The sequence below is a fragment of the Mustela erminea genome, chromosome 3 (assembly GCF_009829155.1).
Source record: "Mustela erminea isolate mMusErm1 chromosome 3, mMusErm1.Pri, whole genome shotgun sequence".
Classification (NCBI taxonomy): Eukaryota; Metazoa; Chordata; class Mammalia; order Carnivora; family Mustelidae; genus Mustela; species Mustela erminea.
The window spans coordinates 31,736,858-31,758,019 of record NC_045616.1 but is presented as its reverse complement, the minus strand read 5'-3'; the positions used below and the strand labels follow the sequence as shown (position 1 = coordinate 31,758,019).

At 38.5% G+C, this 21,162-nt stretch overlaps 2 long non-coding RNA genes across 2 annotated transcripts in view; both read right to left on the bottom strand.

The window, feature by feature from the left end:
* LOC116586046 overlaps positions 1–8,623 on the bottom strand; it is a 73,683-nt gene extending 65,060 nt beyond the window's left edge. Inside the window, exon 1 of the long non-coding RNA XR_004283870.1 lies at positions 8,529–8,623. This is a non-coding gene — a long non-coding RNA (uncharacterized LOC116586046). The remainder of the gene's footprint in view (positions 1–8,528) is intronic.
* A 2,197-nt stretch (positions 8,624–10,820) lies between these two features.
* Positions 10,821–21,162, bottom strand: part of LOC116585570 — a 29,122-nt gene continuing 18,780 nt past the window's right edge. The window contains exon 4 of the long non-coding RNA XR_004283695.1: positions 10,821–10,869. This is a non-coding gene — a long non-coding RNA (uncharacterized LOC116585570). The remainder of the gene's footprint in view (positions 10,870–21,162) is intronic.

Here is a 21,162-nt window from a genome sequence, read left to right as displayed (position 1 = left end):
TAATGGCAACATTCAGTAATTGTAAACAGACACTCTATGGCTCGCAGAGCCTAAAACATTTGTCATCTGACCCTTTACAGAAAAAGTGTTTTGACCTCTAGGTCAAAGTTTTGGCCTCTAGGAAGTTAGATGGGGCACTCTATCGTAAGCATTCTTTTAGCAAAATACATAACACCTCAACAGAGCATTCAAGTCTTGATATCAAAGTCATGATTTCAACCCCACATTGAGCATGGAGCCTACTGAAAAAAAAAACTGATACATAAGACCACACAGTGATTTTAACTTAATAATATTTATGCTTTCCTAACTTAAATTCCAGAGTTAGCTGGGTTCCAGATTTATAGACTCAACAGTAGCATCAGAGACCCAGGATCTTTACCCTTTTCTATCCTGCTATCCTCAGCAGGTTGACTTACCACTTCAGAGTCTCCAGATGGCTACAACAGCTAAAAGCATCCTCATCGGAGAGCATCCAAAAAAGAAGGAAAGTAAAGGGCAAGAAGACTTTTTCTTGTATAATTCTTTTTTTTTTTTTTTTCATAAGAGCAAAGCTTTCCCAGAAAATTTTAGTAAAAATTCCCTAATTGGGTTGTGTGAGCATCCTTGGACAATCACAAAGGGATCTGAGATTGCTGCGATGGATTTGGAGCCAGGGTTGCCATGCCTGTTTGCATATTAGAATTACCCACAGAGTAACCAGCAAATTAGAAAACACCAGTATTTGTGCTCCATTCATTTCCTGGAGCCATGCATATTCCCACATGAACAAAGGCAGATTTTATTTGTCTGCGAAGAAAACCTAAGAGCTGATGATGTCTTTGGGGGTAGGCAAACAGTGGTGTTTGCCATAGTCATGTACAGGGACATTGAAGTAATTCAGATAGATAGTGGGACTAGGAGGGAAGAGATTGAGCAAGAATCTACCCAGAATCCTCAAAGAAAGAGAAGAAACACCCAGAAAGTTTCTGGGCAACAATTTCAAGGGGAGTAGAGGGCCATGGATTTCAGTGGGGGAGGGACATGCATATGGAGATCACAGGAGCTGGGGAGTGTCAAGGGAGGCAAGGAATATAGGAAAGTTGATTCAGTACAGTTAGTTACAGGATACAGTTAGTTCGGTATTGGTGTGTTGAGGGTAAAGTGTCTACGTTATATCAAGGTAGAGGTGTCTAAGAAGAATCATCAGTCTAGAGTTCAAAAGAAGCACTCTTTATAGGGTATTTTTGAGAATGATAGGCAGGGGACTACTAATAATTTCCCCAGAAAGCAGACATAAACTGTGTCTGTCTTGAGAAAATCCTATCTACAGGGATGGTAGAAATCATGAACCTGGGTGAGGTTGTTCTGTGAGGGGTGTAAAATACAGAGAAAGGTAAAGGGCTGAACCCTGGGATGCCACAAACAAATCAAGTCTGCTGCCCATCATTAATGGACTGTAGATGTATAGAACTATCCTGAACTTCTGTTAAAGAAAATAGAAATTCAAATGTTTTGCTTGACATGTTTTTAAGACTTGATGCTAAAGTGAAATCACACTGTTCCCAGCTAATAAGAATATTACAATCACTGAGCCAAACTCAAGTCTTCTAATTCCAGATCCCTTAGATTGAGTCCTCACTTAATCCAAAGCCAGCTGTGCACATGACTGTAACTGCAGAATCTGTGTGACCTTTCGGTCTCCAACAAAACTCCCTGGGAAAACTGTTTTTCCTGCACTCATTTAAAAACAGTAACTGCTCTAGATCATTTAAGATACTTTGTCAAGGGAATTCAATTAGCATCAGCCTGAGGTCACCCCAGGACTTCATAAACTTTTTCCATCCTGTGAACTCCCCTGGGTTTTCCATGACTCATATCAACTGTCTCCAAAAAAGTAAGTTCACTTTTCATCCTACAAATTCTGCAGAAGCTCTCGTCTCCCTCTCAGTATCACAACAGATCTGAAAGGAGGAAGAGCCCGAGGGGAGGCAGTAGGTAGAGAATGTTGGGTCACCCACAGTTCACTGCCTCTTCCCCAAGCAGCTATTCAGGGCGCTGGGGCTGCCATCTCTGTGACTTCCTGACAACAGTCCATGATCTCCCTATGGGTCAACTCCCAGTTTAGGAAACACTGGGAAAGTTCTGAATGTCTATTTGGTATAATGACAAGCTATAAGTTAAAAAGAACCCCAGAATACTAAAATGTTAACACTTGCCAAGTTTGCTACATCAATGATATAAGAATAGCAGCTTCAATCAATGGGCAAATATTTATTGTTTGCTATTTTAGTAAAACTAAATATTCCACCTTCACTGAACTCATATAGGTTTAAAAAGGCATTCACTCACTGAGCCCTTAGTTCAACAAATAACTTGCATGTCCACTCTGTGCAAGTCCTTGTACAAGGTACAAGGTGAGTGAAACACAGTCTCAGCTTTCCAATAAACTTAAAAATCTAAAAATGTAAATAACATTCATGTTTTTAAAAAGGTAATAGGATATCATATATTGCACAAAGGTGTCAACGTAAGCATTTACCAGCATTTACCATTAGAATTCAAATGTGCTTGATCATGGGCCTACCAGGAATCCAACCACACGAGGCTCTTCATAAGAAGGTATCACGAAGACAGGATCAGGAAGGTAAACAAGACCTGGTAGAAATGTTTCATTGTCACAATGATGCAATTACAAAAACCTGTGGCTGTCAATAAGATGCTTCCTTTGCCCTTTGAGTAAAAGCAGAAAGGGATGTTTTCATTAACATCTGTAAGATATTGGGCCAGTTAAGAACAGAGCTTGGTACCCTTTTCTCAAAGAGAAAGGTATATAACATGACCAAATTTTAAAATGACCAAATATTAATGTTACCAAAGTAACCCACTCAACAAATATTTATCAAAACAATATTCTATAATATGGCATCTCAAAACATTCTACAATATGGCAGAAAGAGCCATAGGGTTGTGTGCCCCAAGAAAAACTGGGTAACAAATAATTGGCATAAGTCACAAAGTAACCAAGCTGATATATTTTGAATTAATGAGGTCCTTACTGGAAGGGAGTGTCCAATCGGTGATAAATTTTTAAAGGATGTATAAAGGCTGAAGTGGATTCAAAGGAGAATGGTAAGGATTATTAATTAAGAAAGGAGATCAGGTTCTATGAGAAAAGATTAAATTAATTCAAGCTACTTAACTTGGAGAAAACTAAGGGCTGACTTGATTATTATCTTTCCTTCATAATCAGGAGGGATTTTATGATTTTCTTTTCCTTAACGGCCTAGATGAGAAAGGGGGAGAAAGTTAAAGCATTTTTTAGCCATTGATTCAATCAATAAACACATCATATGGGCACTGCCTTGCCTAACCCAATAAGAGATTGCAGAAGCCCAAAAATGAAGACAACATAGTCTCTGCCAAAAGAAACCATTTCATGTGGACATAAGAACTCTTATGAACAGCCAGGTGATAAAAACTCAAGAAATGAGTGAAGGAACATGTGTAATATAAATGCCTAGAGATTGTCAAGAAGAATACTGATCACTACTCAAGATAGTTAGGATATGATCCTAGAACTAGCTGATCACAAAAGTTCCTTTCTAGATCTGTGATACTAAAACCTATACCCTAGTTTTACAGTCAAAGGTTTCCTAAAAAGTGATGTTAAAAGTGATATATAAGAATAGTATATGTAACTGAATTTATATTTGCCCATTGACTAATGTTTTGATTTCATGCCAAATATTCTCATGTCCATTTTTAACAGATCTTTAATTAAAAGCAACACCTATGCCTTAGATTTGAGGAAAATCATCTAATAATCCCTCTGACAAAGAGTTAAGAATTTAAACTCAAATTCAATATCAGGATCAAAATCAATAAATAGGTTTCAGCTATAAAATGAAAAAACTATTCAGAATGTGACAACTTCATCTGAATTTGGGGGTTTCAGGTAGAATATCCAGTATTAAAGATAACAGACTATGAAAGCTTATTAAGTCCTTGGCAAGAAGTGTACTGAGGTACTTAAATCCTTGAATCATAAAGTCACATCACACCTAGAATGGTGGTTGTTTAGCTAGAATACTAGAGACAATAGAAATACTTTGAGCTGCCTACTAGATACTTCCTTTTGGATATACCACTAACATTTCAAATTCAACACTTAAAGAAAAAAGAGTGATAATGCCAGAGAGAGAGAGAGACAAAGACCTTATCTACCTCAACTCAAATTTGAGTTGTACTCGTGTCTTTTAAATATATCACCCTCTTCCCAGTATTCCAGAATAGAAATGTCAGACTTCTTTGACTCCTCACTCTCTTTCATCTCCAAAATTAATTCACTTAGCAATAATGAATTGTGCACCCTTGTATGTCTGTCAACCTACAACAGGTTAAGAGTACAAAAATATGTGCCACTGTACTTGCCCTCAAGTATAAAGTCATGTAAACCAATTTTCAGTCCCATGTAATCATGGTTCGTTGGTTGTTTGTTTGAATTTCATTGAGATCATTGTAAATCACATATAGTTGTAATACATAATGCAAAGTGACTTCTTCGGTACTTTGCCTCATTTCCTCCGGTGGTAACACTTTGTAAATCTATATTAGGTCAAACTGGCATATTTACATTGATACAATCCTCCCATCTTACTCAGATCTCACCAGTTTTACTTGGACCCACTTGGGTGTGTGTGGAGCTCTACACAGTTGTATCACTCATGTAGGTTCCTCTATCCACCACCAGTTAGGATACTGAAGCCCATTGCTACAAAAGTTGTGTCGCCCTTTTACAACTAGACCCACTTCTCTCCCATATTCCTCCCCTATTCTTAAACTCTGGCAGCCACTAATGTGTCCTCCATTTCTAAAATTTCGTCCTTTCAAAACCGTTAATAAAAAGAATCTTACAGTATATAATCTTTAAGGATTGGCTTTCTTTTTTTCTAAGCATAGTATCTTAGAGATTCATTCAAGTTATTGCATTGATCAACACTTTGTTCCTTTTTATTGCTGAGTAGTATTTCATAGAATGATTTACCATAGTTTATTTAACCATTCACCTGTTGAAGGACATCTGAGCTGATCCCAGCTTTTGGCTATTCCAAATGAAGCTGCCATGAACGTTCATGTACAGGTTCTTGTGTGAGCCATATACTTTCATTTCTCTGGGATAAATGCCTAGGAGCACAATTGCTGGGTCATAGAGTAGTTTAATGTTTAGATTTTTTTTTAAAGAAGCTTCCAAACTGTGTTCCAGAATGACTGTACCATTTTATATTCCCACCAACAGTGTATGCATGACCACGTTTCTCAGCATTCTCACCAGCATTTAGAGTTGTCTCTATTTTTTATTCTAGTCATTCTGATAGGTGTATGGTGTCAGGTGATTAACTTTATAAAAGACAGGTGAACCTCTTGCCCTAGGAGGCCAGGGAGAGAGCAACTATATCCAGCAGCATGTGGGGGAGGCAGGACAGGAGAGGTATGGTAGGAAAACATCTATGAAGGAGACATCATTTGAGTTGGGTTTTTTAAAAATTGAGTAGGGGCACCTGGGTAGCTCAGTGGGTTAAAGCCTCTGCCTTCATCTCAGGTCATGATCCCAGGGTCCTGGGATCGAGCCCTGCATTGGGCTCTCTGCTCAGTGGGGAGCCTGCTTCTTCCTCTCTCTCTGCCTGCCTCTCTGCCTACTTGTGATCTCTCTCTCTCTGTCAAATAAATAAATAAAATCTTAAAAAAAAATAAAAATTGAGTAGATCTTCAGAAACTGGAGAGAAGAGAACCATACATCTAGCATAGGAAATAAAATATTCAGAATCAGAGGGCAATGTGAGAGCACGAAGAATGGAGCGATCTACCTAGGTGGAGCCCAGTGTGCCATGAAGGGGAAAGAGAAAGGAGCCAATGCAGTGAGAGAGGATTTCTGTGGGTCCTTCCAGAGATGTTAACAATGGGCTGCAGGGAAGAGGAAGGCCTCTGCTGTGAGGAGGCAGGGGCAGGCTTGTTTCTGGTCTCCATGTGCTCCCACAGTGTGTCCCATATTTCCCTCCCCCGCTCCTTTCTCAGCCACTCCTGCCTCAGAGGCTCACATCTCCCTTGCAGAACCTTGCCTGGCTTCAACCCACCCTGTCTACTGATACCGGAGCCATTTTCCTAAATCTTACAGCTCACAGTATGTTACTTCTCGGCTCAGAAATCTTTACTGGCTCTCCTCTTGTGCAGAACAAAGTCTGAACTCCTCAGAGCCACGTGACCCTACTGCTCGCTCCTTCCAGGGAAATAAGCTCCAGGTTAATGGGACTGATTTTTAGTCCCCATATGGGAAGTGCTTTATCTAGCCTCCAGGCTGGAAATGCATGTTTCCTCCTCCTTCTCCACCTGCACAAATGTTCCTGATCCTTACAGATTTAGGCTCAGTATGGCTTCCTTTTGTGAGGGACTCCCAGTTCCCTTTCCTTCCTCCATCCCCAAATTAAGGCTATTACTTCTACTTTAGGCTTCACCATCATTTCACTTGTATTATTACTAAAGTATTTATTTCATCTTAACTTGTGCTATCATTAACAAGTTATTCTCCTCCAACAGACTATAAACTGATTCTAGGCTTGGTGATACAGATGCGAAGTACAACTTGAGTTATCCATTTATCCTCTATCAACACACCTATGTGTCAAGGACTTGGCTACACCCTGAGTAGGTCTATAAGCTCTCAAAGGATTTGGAGTCTTGACAAAAAATATGATATGATAAAAATAAAAATAATACAAGGCAGAATATGGTTTGTCTCTTAAGAGTACAAATAAAAAGCTATATTTACTCCACATACATCCAAAATGTGATTCTCTGTTTAACTTCATTTCATTTGTGGTTCCCTAGAAACATTTTCCAACAATAAAAAAAAAAGAAAAAGAACAAAAAAAGAAAAGTGCCAGGCTTGTTGAAAATGTGGCAAAGTCTATTTTAGATTTTTAGTCTTTACTTCTTTTTCTTTAACTGTAGTCTAAACTTGCTATTATCTCATAAATAATTAAATGTGATAGTGTGTTCAAAACTATTTCTACACAGTTAAGATTTTAAAATAAGAACAAAAGAGAACATGGCACTATAGTTTAAAAACCCCTTCTAGCATATTTCTGTGGACATCAAACCCACTTCTGATAAATTAATGAAAATGCAGAAAGTGAGCTACACATCAATAACGTTGCCAGTTCCAGACATTTTTCAAATACAGGATCTCAAATAACAAGACTCTGAAGAGCAAGGTCAAGGTGACCACTTGTTACCTGGAAGATGTGGACCAGACTATTTTTTAATAGTTTTCCCTTAACAATAATAAAAACAAATACATATAAGATGATAGGCCAATGAATGTGTTGGTCTAACACAAGTTCAAGTTGGTCTAACTTGAAATTTATCAGGAAAACTTGACAGCTCCGGCTTTTTTGTTTTTAAAAATAATTTACATTAATTACTCTCTAAATCATGACCAAGTAAATGTCACCTTTTTTTTTTCCTAACAGAATCAGTATTCTATTCCCATAGTGTGCTAATGCATTCAATATCTCTTCAGTTTAAAAAAAAAAAGGAAAAAGAACTATATGTCATACTGACAAAAGCTAAAGTAGGATTGCTGGGGCTCTTCTCCCCTGGACACACAATTCTTAGAAACTGATCATTAGGACTGTCTTTGAGGTTCTTATGTAAACTAAGTTTTCCCTTGTTTTTATTTCTTAGGTCAAGGAAATCTTCATTAGTTTCAAAAGAAATTGAGAAACACTGAGATCATGATTTTTATTACCTCCTAAAATGATCGCCTGTATCTCAACGGCATCTTTTGATAGGCCTTTAATCAGTTTTTAATCACATTCTCCACAAGTACCAGGCACTGTAATCAAAATTTCCCTCTAACTTATTGGACCTGAGAGGAGTATAAGCTTTTGGAAATTCCAAAACATGCTTAGCTGAACACAGACATTTCCTTGGAGCCAAATTTTATTTCAGCCCCGTTTTCTGATTAAAAAATGAAAATGAAAAATATTTAACCGTGACGTGTACCAAAGAAATGGAACAGCTATCTGCACCTTCCGGGGGAGGCGTGGCGGGCTGCTCAGGAAGCTCTTCAGGACAGGGAGGTTCAAAACTGATTTATCTAAATGTTAGAACTTTGGGGCTTTTTTTCCTTCTCCTTTAAAACTGAAGAAAGTCAGGATTTTTAAAAGGAGGTGAGAGGAAGGGAACAAAGCAGCACACTGGAGGGAAGTCAGAGGTGGAAACAGAGCCACACAGGAAAATGCAACCCAAGCTTTTGATGGATCTACGTCATTTATCAGAGTATACAACCGAAAAGAACTTCAAACGGGAAAGAAAGGAGTGTGCCTTCAAAAGTCCACTGATGCTTTAATAACAACAAAATAAGCTAATAGAAAGGCTTCCCATCTCGTCGGTGTTTGGGATTCACGGTGCACTCTCACCCACACACGTCTTCTTTCCTAACCCTCACAATATAGCTCTTGGAGGTTAAAAAAAATGTTTCACATTACCTCTTACTGTGGTATTCAATTGTAGGAACGGCATGCCTTCTCCTGCAAGGATCTGCATTCTCCATCTAAAGAGGCAAGCGGAGGGGCGGAGTCAGTCGTCCACCGCATGAATAAGGTCTGCTAAGACTGTATTGATCCAGCTAGACTATGGGTTGTTGATTTCCTTGTGCGTCTGGCCTTATTGCTCCGTGCATGTGGCATGTCCCAAACTGTAGAAACTGCTCCTTAATGTGACTTCTGATGATGTGGGCAGTATGAGACATTCTCAATGACAAACTTGGTAGAATTAAAAGGCAACTCTAGGGGCTTCTCCATGAATAACACAATTCAGTATGATTATCTGACAAATCTTTAATTTTGAAATGAATTTAATCTCAGTTAAACCCACCTGCCTAGAATAGCTGCAATTGAATGGCAAAACTCTGGCCAAGCTCTCTTTATCTTATTTGTGAAATTCAAGCCTTCAAATGATTGATGCATCCTAATGAATGGTAACAGTTTCTGACGGAGCTGGATTCACAAAAATATTTTACATCTTTTGTCAGTTGGTCATCTAGGACATGTTTAGTCTAAAACAAAGCAGAGGCCATGAACATTATTTTTGTGGCCTGGGTTCTGGCCACATGAGACACACAAAGACTCAGACAGAGTACACTGAGTCAGCATTGTGGTCTAGAAGGAGGAGGAATGAGTCCCAGACTGGAGTTCATGTCATGGAATGGAGCCCCATGTGGACCAAACAGCTAATGGAGTTGAGTCATCAGTCTCTAGGGGCTAAACCAATTGCTTCCAAACTAAGTAGTTTTTTATAATACAGATTCCCAAACCACGCCCTGGATCTAATACACCCACATCCTTGGAATAGGGCTTATGGATCTGCAATTTTCAAAAGTTTTACAGGTGATTGGAAGACCAGTAAGTTTGGGGAAATAGAGGGCCAAAACTAAAATTATTCTAAGTGGGCATAAAAGTGGGGAGGAGTTCTCCATCTGCTCAGAGACAGAAAAAGCCTCCTTAAACTACTTCTTCGGCATCTAGTGTTGCTAACTAGAAGTCTGACTACAATTTGACTCTTATTCTTTTCTTGGCCATCTGTTTGGTTTTTTGATTGATTGATTTTTCTCTCTGGAAATTTAAAATTTGGAGACCAGAAATTCCCTTAGAATGTAGCTATATAAGGACATTCCATTAAGTTGAAGACTCAAAACCTTCAGCTCAAAGGAAATTCTTCTGTTTCCTTTTCATCTCTTTCATTTCTTGTGTTTTATTTTCCTAGAACTATTAAGTGGGTGTTTAACAACATGGATTAAAAGTATTGTGTTTTAATTTTTCATTCATTTTTTCCACCACTTTCACTTTTTTCTCCAGATTTTTGTGATATTTTATTGTCTAGAATACAATTCAGCCTTCAGCAATGTTCATCCTGTTTTTCATCTCTTGCATCTCGTTTCTACTTCACCATTAATATTTTTAATTTCTAGAACCAATTTGGGCTAATTACTCACCATCATAGGAGCCTTTCCTTTCTCCTCCTCCTTCCCCTCCCCCTCCTTTTTGTTTGCTTTTTTTTTTTTTCAATGAAAATAGCCACTTGACTCTCTCAAGATAGTTTAAAGTTTTTTTAAATTAAGTTTTCATCTGTTTCTTGAATTTTTTTTTTTAAACCTTGGATCAGTGGTTCTGTTAGTTAATCTTGGTCCCTCTATTGCTTTTTATCAACTATCTGGTGATAGGTGGCCATCAATTAGTAGCTGGCGTGGGTTACTTCTGAAGTTCTGATATTCCACCGAGCCTCAACTTTGATTGTAAGATTGCTTTTAGTTTAGTTAGCCATAAAGGGTTATGGTGGGTCAACTGCACAAATCCCTTAAGGCTCCCTGGGCATGGGCTGGCAGGCCAGTATCTGTCCCCTCCACCCCTTTGCCAACTTAGGAAGATGTCCATTTTGGCAGAGGAGTGCTTCAAAGCTTGAACCTCCTGGCAGAGCAGTCTGTCCCCTCTTCTCCCCCTGTGTCTGCATGTGTCTCAAATCCCCATGTGACCTACTCTTCTCACACAGACCCCTAAAGGATTTATTCTTGTAATACTTTCCAGGCTTATCCTGACACTGAATTCCACTTGTGTCTGTCATTTAATATAGTAGGGGAAGTGAAAAAGCTGAACTGGTCTGTTTTTCAAAATTTTAGCTCCTGTTTAATTACTCTGATGGCTGTTCCTTCACCTCCCTCTCCTCTATATTAGGAAACTCCAAGCTTGGATTCCAATTTACAAAAATCCTCATTAATTATTTGCCTGCTAATGACATTCTTCTTTTCCTGGATCTTTATGAATTTTCAGCCACCTAAGGGATTCAGGACAAGAGGAAATTCAGGTGTGTGTTGAGTTCAATCTCCTCCTACAATTAACCTCTCTTTGATTCTTCACATATTACACCACTGACATATTTAACCACAGAAAGGCAGAAACACCAACATTAAACCACATCACTCTGAAAACACATAAGAAACACACACACACAACTCATAAACTAATGGCATCTGTTTCTTCATGAAAGCATAAATAGATGAGTTATCTTATAATGAGCCATCTTTTTTATTTTATCTTTCAAGATGAGAAAAGCAGTTTTATCTGAAAAGATATGTTCTCAAGAGAAATACTACTAGAGTTGATAAAGCATGCCATTCAACTACATATAACAGTTTCTATCATTTTCCAAATATTAAGTTTCAGAGAAACCTGAAGTGAATTCATCATCATGGCCTATTGTGGCATACAAATGTATAATAGGAATGTTGCCCACAAGGTATTATGAAAATCTACATTGATCCCCAATGTCTTGGAAGGTTATAGACAATATGTAGTTACTATTTACAGAAGGAAACTGTTTCTTGCCAAAGTACAGAAATACTGTCGGAGGATTACAACCTCCTATTCATCAGCTTATATGCTTCCCTTAGAAATGGCATTTTGAAATCACATGATTTGTTATTTGTAAATATCACTTAGGCATTCCTGACCTCTCAGCTGCCCAGGGTGAAGCATCAGGAATCACTCAGAAATCACATAGCAGTTCTCTGTGTTCACTACAACATTAACCGTAAGTATACATACCATCCAGTTGGGCTGTACACTCACAAATAAGGGCTTTAGAATCTCCTTATCTTATTTCCAATTCACATCTAGACAGAAAATAGGGCATGAAACTTCTTTCAAGATATGTCTCCAAAGGCAAAGGAAACAAAAGAAAAAATGAACTTTTGGGACTTCATCAAGATCAAAATCTTCTGCACAGCGAAGGAAACAGTCCACGAAACAAAGAGGCAACCCATGGAATGGGAGAAGATATTCGCAAATGACACTACAGACAAAGGGCTGATATCCAAGATCGATAAAGAACTCCTCAAATTCAACACTCAAAAAACAAATAATCATGTCAAAAAATGGGCAGAAGACATGAACAGACACTTCTCCAAAGACATACAAATGGCTAACAGACACACAAAAAAATGTACATCATCACTAGCCATCAGGGAGATTCAAGTCAAAATCACATTGAGATATCACCTTACACCAGTTAGAATGGCCAAAGTTAACAAGACAGTAAACAACATGTGTTGGAGAGGACGTGGAGAGAGGGGAACCTCTTACACTGTTGGTGGGAATGCAAGTTGGTGCAGCCACTTCAGAAAACAGTGTGGAGATTCTTTAAGAAATTAAAAATAGAGCTTCCCTATGATCCTGTCATTGCACTACTGGGTATTTTCCCCAAAGATACAGATGTAGTTAAAAGAAGGGTGCCATCTGTACCCCAGTGTTCATAGCAGCAATGGCCACAGTCACCAAACTGTGGAAAGAACCAAGATACCCTTCAATGGACAAATGGATAAAGAAGATATGGTCCATATATATAATAATGTGCCTCCATCAGAAAGGATGAATACCCAACTTCTGTATCAACATGGACAGGACTGGAAGAGATTATGCTGAGTGAAATAAGTCAAGCAGCGAGAGTCAATCATCATATGGCTTCACTTACTTGTGGAGCATAAGGAAGAACGCGGAGGGCACTGGGAGATGGAGAGGAGAAGTGAGTTGGAGGAAATCAGAGGGGGAGACAAACCATGAGAGACTGTGGACTCTGAGAAACAAACTGAGGGTTTTGGAGGGGATGGGGGTGGGGGGTTGGGTGAGCCTGGTGGTGGGTATTAAGGAGGGCACGTATTGCATGGAGCGCTGGTTGTGGTGCATAAACAATGAATGATGGAACACTGAAAAGAAATAAAATAAAATGGGGAAAAAAATAGGGCATGAAATGTGACCCATGACAAGAACTAGTCTGTCACTAGTTGCATTGAATGCACTCATGCATTCAATTTGGTCTTGGGGTGATGGGAGATGATATTCTACATAGACAAAAGTATGAAGGGAGAAAATCAAAGAGCATCTGTAATGCTCTTTGGTAAGTTGTCCAGACTGCCTGGAGTAGCAAACCGTAAAACTAACCAGTGGGCCAAAAGGCCACAAAATTAAGTTAAAAGCATTTCTCAATGCCAGGCAATGAAAGCGGAGTTGTACAGAAAGTGGCAAAAGAATTGTGATTATTCTTTTCCCTGTTAGCTTATAGACATTCTCAAATCAACCACATCATACTAGCTCCCCCTCCCAAATTATAGATTAACAGCAAGCCATCACTAAAGTAGAAAAGAGAGAATCTGAAGAAAGCCAATTCTCATGCTGGTGGAAAATCCTACAGTTTATATTAAATGTAGGTAAAACCTGCTTTGAGTCTCAGAGAGCCAGGGATCTGATAGTGTTAAGATGATACATAAAACATATGCAAAGACAATTCCATTTTGATGGACAAAATTAAAAATATTTTCTAGTGAAGACAGTGTGCATCATGTCATGCTGAGTTTGGAAATAGAAATAATTGCGTTATGACCTTTTATTTGTGAATGGATATGTTTTGGACAAATACATCTAAGAATACATGAGGAGTTTTAGGCAGGAAAATCTAGGAAATAAAGCATTTGTGCCATATACCTTTGCTAGTTCTGCTTTCCTAGGGCCTACACTATCTGTCTTATTTTAACTTAAGTACATCTCTCTAAAGACTATCTACAAATACAGTCACATTCTGAGGTCTGGCTGTTAGGACATCAGTACATGAATGTTTCAGGAGACACATGCTATATATTTTTGCTAAGTTTCTTTTTCTTTAAGAGAGCAACTGTGGATGGGTAGGAAAGCCTTAGCACTTAATTCCAAATAAATAAGTTCACCAGAGCCCACACAACCAAAATAAATGTCAAGCAAGTGCTGACACCACATGATGGAAGGAATTTTAGATATTCTTAATTAGAAAAGAAGCAGTGGCAACTTGAAAGAGACACATCGGTTCCTGCATTTGGCCCTTACTAATTCATACTAAGAAAAATAATATCCAAAGTTGTAGATTTATCAATAAATTAGAGAAACATTTTTAACTGAAGAGTGAACAGCTAATTTAGGATTATTTAAGTTGAGATCAGAGTTAATTATGTATGAAGCTCCTCTACTGGAAAACATGGTAATATCATTTGTAATGACATTATAATATGGGATATCAAGTCAATGATGTTGTCTAGCCAAACTTTTTCCAGTTTTCTGGTATCTATATAGAGGGTGACTTTCATTATTAGGATAAAACTGTTGATCAAAGTGTTTTTTTTTTCTTTCATGTTTGTTTGTTTTGAGGAATATCATTAGTAGGATATGAGTAGGAATAGCAGCAACAAGAAATTTTTTGGCTTTTTGGCCCTTACTGAAAAAGTCAGACAGACCTGCCAAGATATGAGTGAGGACTGGCATATCACTTCACGCTAACATCATCCATTTTGCATTTTCACCATGAAACATCCATGCATTTAAAATAAAAAGGTATAGCAAATCCACTTCAATAGGATTTTTGCCTTTAGCTTTATATGCTCCCCTCCAGACCTCACCAGCTATCTGGAAATGTCACCAAACAGTCTAGGTTGAAAGAATTCAAAAGCATTGATGTTCCTTGGCAAACACATACTCTCTCCTTCTGACTTTCAATCACAGCTTCAAAACCCTATGGGGTGATGGCAGGACCTGCTTAATTTAACTTGGGGTGTGACCTGTTCTAGCTCTTGTGCTGGTGACTCACTAAACACATCTCTTTTATTAATCCTTGAATCTATTGCTATCAATCAACACTGGGGCTGAAACAGCTTTACCGAATGTCAGAAATAAACAGTGTTTTCCTGTAAGCTCACGGTGGGGAAACAGAGATGAGGGCATTGGATATATAAAACCATATGCTATATATATTTGGCTTAGAAAACTTAATGTTTTTAAAACCTGTCTTTTAAAAGCCAGAGCCTAGTCTAAAGTTTTAATTGTCCCTACTCAGATTCTAGGGGACATAGGTGGTCTATCCTGGCTTTTTTCAGTTTGGGGTATCTACACAGAGATTGATTTTCATTATTAAAACAGGATTGTGTAAAGTGTTTGGTTTTCATTGCTGTTTTTGGCTCGTGTGTTTGTTTGTTTGTTTGGAGGGGTTCCATCTGCCATGCATTGGTTTTTCCTAAATATCTCTCCATCTCTGTTCACTATAGTTCATAATTATAGTTACTTGGAGTCTTCTCTTTAAGGTGGGAAGGAATGTGAGGACTTGGTTTCTCCAAATGGAGGCAAAATACAGACAAACTGGATAATTAAACTTTCCTTCTGGTACAAATCCTAGAAAAATCTACATAGATGTACTCAGAAACATATAAAAATACTTAGGAAGTATTGTTTGAAGTATCCATAAATAGGGAAACCACATCTGTTGATGCAGGAGTAGCGAACCAACTGTAGGATATCAAAGTAATGGAATATTACACAGCAGTTAAAAGAATGAGGTGAACCTGCATGTATGTAGCAGACATTTGCCAGGTCTTTGTGAGGTTTTGTTTTTGTTTGTTTGTTGGTTGGTTTTTTGCTTTGATTTTGGCTATCCAGTCTGCAGACCCATTTCTTATATGAAGGGAATTCTCCTTTCACATGATAAAAATATTTGGTAGATTTAGGGTATGACTCACCCATCCCCTCTCTCTGCCCCTGCTGGGCCCGGTAAAATGTTTTCCTCGTAAAGCTTTTGGTTATTGCTGAAGAAGATACCAGCATTCAGAAAATTTAGAAACAAGTATGAGAACATTGCCTGCTGTATAACAAGTGCTCAATAAATGTTACCTATTCTTATTATCCATCGACAGAGAAAGCTGCAGTCTTAAATGGAATTACTTTGCACCCGTGAATGTACCACTGAAATTTTCGGTAATCCTGCCCTCTGATTCTGAGCTAATGCTTAGTCCTGGGATTTAGAACATCACTACAGTCTACTGATCACAGTGAGGGTATAGGGAATTCAGGTTAAAAATGGATTGTTGATGGCCTTATAAGTGGGTCCAGGAGGACCCTGAACCTATTTTGGAGTTATCTGCAATTACAAACTTGGGAACTGAAGAACTGATATCCTTAATCAATTATAGACTCCTCACCCACTTAACAGCTTCCTGATTCACAGAGTAAAGAGTATAGGAGTAAGTAACAAATAAAACTGTCTGGAACATCTCTCCCTAATAAAATATACAACAAAAGCCATACTGCAATTCTGGGAACTGCAGTCAGTTCTGGGAACTGATAACGTCAGTAAGGATGTGAAATACACCAGAAGAGACCCTGAATTGTTAAGGAAATGTTGAAAAAGAAAAACAAAACTGGGGGCATCATGTTGCCTCATTTCAAGCTATATTACAAAGCTGTGATCACCAAGACTGCATGGTACTTGCACAAAAACAGACATATAGATCAATGTAACAGAGTAGAGAGCCCAGATATGGACCCATAACTCTATGGTCAAATAATCTTTGACAAAGCAGGAAAAAGTATACAGCAGAAAAAAGACAATCTCTTCAATACATCATGCTGGGAAAATTGGACAGCTGTGTATAGAAGAATGAAACTTGACCATTCTCTTACAACATGCACAAAGATAAACTCAAAATGGATAAAAGACCTCAATGTGAGGCAGGAATCTATCAAAATCCTAGAGGAGAACATAGGCAGTAACCTCTTTGACACTGGCCACAGCAACTTCTTTCAAGATATGTCTCCAAAGGCAAAGGAAATAAAAGCAAAAATGAACTTTTGGGACTTCATCAAGATCAAAAGCTTCCGCACAGCAAAGGAAGCAGTCCACAAAACAAAGAGGCAACCCATGGAATGGGAGAAGATATTCGCAAATGACACTACAGACAAAGGGATGATATCCAAGATCGATAAAGAACTCCTCAAACCCAACACTCAAAAAACAAATAATCATGTCAAAAAATGGGCAGAAGACATGAACAGACACTTCTCCAAAGAATGGCTAACAGACACAGAAAAAAATGCCATTTTCATTAGCCATCAGGGAGATTCAAGTCAAAACCACATTGAGATATCACCTTACACCAGTTAGAATGGCCAAAATTAACAAGACAGTAAACAACCTGTGTTGGAGAGGATGTGGAGAAATGGGAACTGTCTTACACTGTTGGTGGGAAGGCAAGTTGGTGCTGCCACTTTGGAAAACATGGTGGAGATTCCTTAAGAAATTAAAAATAGAGCTTCCCTATGACCCTGCCATTGCACTACTGGGTATATACCCCAAAGATACTGATGTAGTGCAAAGAAGGGCCGTCTGTACCCTAATGTTCACAGCAATTGCCACAGTCACCAAACTGCAGAAAGAGGCAAGATACCCTTCAATGGATGAATAGATAAAGAAGATATGGTCCGTATATACAATGGAGTATTGTGTCTCCATCAGAAAGGATGAATACCCACCTTTTGTATGAACATGTACAGCACTGGAGGAGATTATTGCTGAGTGAAACGAGTCAATCATCATATGGGTTCACTTACTTGTGGAGCATAAAGAATAACACAGGACATTAGGAGAAGGAGAGGAGAAGTGAGTTGGGGGAAATTGGAGGGGTAGACGAACCATGAGAGACTGTGGACTCGGAGAAACAAAGTGAGGGTTTTGGAGGGAAGAGGGTTGGGAGTTGAGTGAGCCTGGTGGTGGTTATTAAGGAGGGCACATGTTGCATGGAGTACTGGGTATGCATAAACAATGAATCTTAGAACACTGAAAAAATAAAGTTTAAATATAAAAAAAAGAAAAGAAAAAAATATATATGGATGGTGGCATCCAAAAAATATATATGGATGGATAGAAGTCACCATCCATATATATATGGAGAAGCTCAATTCTCCAGTTTGGTTGGTCAAAGAGATGGATGGAGGCTGGAGAGTAATAAAGGGAGAACATAATCCCTGAACTAAAGCTGTTCCCAAAGCACTCCATCATCAAATAGAAGTGGTTTTAAGGATGAAGTTTGAGCAGTTCTGAAAATCCTAGCAAACTGAAAAGGAGAGTTGTTTCTACTTCTTCTGGTCCCATTGCGGGCTGCTTCATCACTGAGCTGGATCTTGGACACTACTGCCATCGGGTCATGACTACTCTGGCCCATCTGATAAAACCATCCATCTCAAGAGATGGACAGATCACATATCCCTGGACTGGTGTCACTGCACAGAGATTTTTTTTTTTAAAGCCCCTTGTTCTGATTCCATGATTGCCAAGAAACTTCTAATTCCCAAGCTGTTTAACTTTGGGAAAAGAAAAGACTAATGATATAAATTTCATTCCTGAAATCATTGTACATTTTCCATGGTTTATGATGAAGCTTCTCACAGAGGTTTGTCAACAGGAAAGGGCCCTGTTGATCATACCCTCACATATACTCCCAGGCCACAGAGTAGTTATATTTTCCTTTGTTAATAAATAAAATAGCATTCTGGTGTCCACCTCTGTCATGCAAGCATTTTAGTAAGCATGAGTCAGGTTCTCAGGGCCTGGTCACTCCTGGGAAATACAAGTCATTGGGAATTCCAAAGATGACCAACTTCCAAAGCTGGCCTCTCTTTTCAAAGACACTGCATGCAGGAGCACATGTCCATTCAGAACATGGAATTTTTTTTTTTTTTCATTTTCTTCCTCTCCCTTCAGCTGTTGGTAGCATCATTATGTACCTGAGCTTTATTTTTCCCTTCATCCTTATTGCATGGCAACTCAATTCCCAGTTGCCCTTCTATTCCAAGGACTTCACTAACGGTTCTAGAAGGGTTCTCTGAGAACCCATGGTTTAATTAATATTGTTGCCATTGCTATTGGCGGTCATAATCATATGACGAACATAGGCCACAGCCCAGTATTTCCTTCTCTAGTCAGTTGTGTCTAGAAACAATTGATACTTGATATCTATACAACCAGAAAACTGATTTCTTTATGTGTTCAAGGGTTTCTTTTCCCCAGAGATACATATGCTTATTGGTAGCCCCACCAAGAACTCCCTGTATTTGCCTGTTGCCCAAACATATTGCCAAAACCAATACTCTTCATTTCCTCAGTCTTATTTAGATATATTAATCTGGATTAAATAAAGCAGTTTTCTACTGACCTGTCAAAAAATCAACCCCATAAATGATTAAATTTTCCTCAAGTCCTCTTCTAAACAAGTACTGGGCTGCCCAGAGATTTATCTTGGCAAAACTGGAACACAGAAAACCTAGGGCATGCTGGGTAGAAATCCCAACATTAATCCTCAAAGAGGTCACTAAGTTTATTTGGCATTCACCTTTGGCCTTTGGCCAGACATGTAGCAACTTTCTCTTAGTGACAAATAGAACTAAAGGCATTCAGGACAGAAAAAGAGAAATACAGAGAAGGAGGGGGAAAGGGGACTGGAAACACTAAATAAGAAATATTTTCTTTGGACTTATGTATCAGAGTAATGTTACATGCAAATCCCAAGTATGGGTTGGCAATTTTTTTTATATTGTATTATTTTTGTAATTGGCTTACTAGCAGTGAACTTCCAAAGTGGACTTGTTATAGCCCAAGACAATGGAAGAGTATAGAACTTTTAAAAATTGTTTTAAAAATCATTAGTGCTCCAATTCATGAGTTAGCATCTGAATCATAATAGACTAAATGGCTCATGTGAAAAAAAGTAAGATGTGTTAGAGTTCTCATACAAGTTTAGGTTTTTTGAACTATTTTAAAACCAGTAATTGTATCACCTAAGATTAGGTTTAGATTTATTGCATTTTAGAAAGTTGTTTTTTTCAAAGCTACAAGGATATTATGCCAGAGCAGTTAGTTAAAAAAATCATAGTTCTTTTTTTTTTTTATGATTTGGTTTGCCTGGAAGATGTCCCATTTTAAAAATATGCTTCAATTAACTAATTGCTTTTGTGTGGGACACTCTATAACATCATAGTGGATACAGCTGAGATTATACACCTGAAATAAAATGAATTCATATACAGTTTCACTTTTCATGTATCCTCAACAGGAAAATTTTGTCCTAAATCAATGAGGTAGAAATTTAAAAGAATACAGACACACACACAGATATGAAAATAGTAATGATGATGGAATTTACAACTTTAGAGGCCATGCGGCTCAATTTGCAGATGAGGAAACTGAGGCCAAGGGGGTTATAAATTAGATGACATCTGATTTTAAAATAGTAAAAACACTTTCTGTCCCTTTCTTTTAAAAAGTCGCTCTCAGGGAGTACCTGGGTGGCAGGGTTGGTTGAGCATTCAACTCTTGGTTTCGGCTCAGGTCATGAACTCAAGGTCCTGGGATCAAGTCGGGTTCAGGCTCTGTGCTCAGCAGGGAGGCTCCTTCAGACTCTCTCCTTCTTCCCCTCCCCCTGCTTGCTCATGCTCTCTCTCTAATAAATAAATAAATCTTTTTTAAAAATCACTCTCAAAAATACGTAAATAACAAGAAACAGAAACGAAAACTTCAACTTCAGTGCAGCTAGGAGATTCCTATAACCCTAAACCAAATATTTGAAAGCAGAGAGTGGATGGAGAAATTGTAAATGACTGACTTAGTCAGCAACAGGAAGATTAAATCTACAACAGTGTGATATAAATGAGAAGCCACTCTGATCCTCTGAATCCTGAAAAGTTGCTGGAAATGGGGCCAGTAGTCATTACAGAAACCAGCTGAAAAGTCTGTATAAGGAGCAGTGAGCCCTTTAGGTCCTCACCTCTATAACCAGGTAACATACATCTCCCACCCTAAATTAAATACTGAACCAGAGAAATCTAGACTGGGTCACCAACACAGAGGAGGGTAGGATTTTGTGCCTTGCTGAAACCGGAGGATTAAATTTTATCTGCATAATAGACCTTGAAACTCCCAAGAGCCTCTCTGCCTTTTCAGATTTTGTACACTAAAAGCCTCTGTATTACCCTCCAGGCAGGAAGCCGGAAGATCCTCTTTCTGAGAATTGTTTTAGAATAAAAATCTACAGAAATTTGTATCTGGAGGGAAAAGCCTGCTGACCGTCTTGTTGATATCCACCAATCTGTAAGCCCCAGCCAAAAACACAGACTCCAATCAGTACTTTGCTGCTTCTCTCTTCTATGGAAACAGTCTAGAGTGATCAGACATTGAGAAATGAGAAGCAGGGAGATCAGACCTGCCTGGCGGGGCTTTGTGATAATTATA